At 35.4% G+C, this 1,270-nt stretch overlaps 1 protein-coding gene across 1 annotated transcript in view; it reads left to right on the plus strand.

Moving 5' to 3' along the window:
* Positions 1 to 1,270, plus strand: part of LOC117958114 (protein Wiz-like) — a gene marked incomplete at its 5' end in the record, with an annotated part of 26,409 nt that overhangs the window by 6,012 nt on the left and 19,127 nt on the right. The gene's annotated exons all lie outside the window — the stretch shown is intronic.

Below are 1,270 nucleotides of genomic sequence, written 5' to 3' on the forward strand. Positions count from 1 at the left end.
CTGACGATTAAATATCTAAAATATGAGTTTATACTGAGTTTAATGAACATTTCTGACGATTAAATATCTAAAATATGAGTTTATACTGAGTTTAATGAACATTTCTGACGGTTAAATATTTAAAATATGACTTTATACTGAGTTTAATGAACATTTCTGACGGTTAAATATTTAAAATATGACATTATACTGAGTTTAATGAACATTTCTGACGGTTAAATATCTAAAATATGACTTTATTCTGAGTTTAATGAACATTTCTGACGGTTAAATATCTAAAATATGACTTTATTCTGAGTTTAATGACATTATTGCATCAGTCACACATGAATGACCGGTGTTGACGCCGACTTCCGGCGCCCCTCCGCCCGGTGAAACTCACGTCTCCGAGGGCCTGGAGACTCTTCACGGCCCCGACGACGACCTGGTGGTCCACCCCGAGGCTGGACGCCATTTCCAGGCTGTCCACGCCGGCCTCCGCCGTCTCAATCCGCCGTAAGAGCGTCTCCGCCACTCCGGTGTCCGCCATGCTTGATCCCTGGGAAGCACGAAAGAAGCCGGATGTGACGTAGTGGTCCCAACGGACGAATATGTTTTTTAATTATTTTTTGATATATTATATATCTGTGTGTTAACTTTTGTTGTTGTTCTTTTACATATGGATTTATTGTAATATCACTTTTACCTATATCTTCATTTATTTAATTTAGTCAATAAATTAAAATAAAAACGAAGTAGCGAGACCGGATGTGACGTGCTGGTCCCAACGGACGAATATGTATTTTAATTCTTTTATTTTATCTGTGTGCTAATGTGTGTTGTTGTTCTTTTACATATGTATTTATTATTACATATTTAATTTTATTATTAAATATTTCTTTTAGTCAAGAAATTAAAATTAAAACGCAGTAGCGAGATGGGATTTACCCATGGGTTTATTATAAAAAAGGATTTACTTGTATATTTGTACACATATTAATTTTGAAAAAGGAGTAGCGAAAGGTGAAAAGACGAAAAAAACTGGAGTACCGTAAATACTGTAGTCATGACAAAAATATCATTGTCCCTTTTTAATTTTTTAGTTTTAGTTTTTTATTAAAAACGTTTTCTCTTCAAACTGAATGCTTAACTTAACCCTCATGATGTCCTCATGTTGTCCTCATGTTGTCTTCATGTTGTCCTCATGATGTCCTCATGTTGTCTTCATGTTGCCCTCATGTTGTCCTCATGTTGCCCTCATGTTGTCTTCATGTTGTCTTCATGTTGTCTT

This window comes from Etheostoma cragini, chromosome 15 (genome assembly GCF_013103735.1).
Source record: "Etheostoma cragini isolate CJK2018 chromosome 15, CSU_Ecrag_1.0, whole genome shotgun sequence".
NCBI classification, from domain to species: Eukaryota; Metazoa; Chordata; class Actinopteri; order Perciformes; family Percidae; genus Etheostoma; species Etheostoma cragini.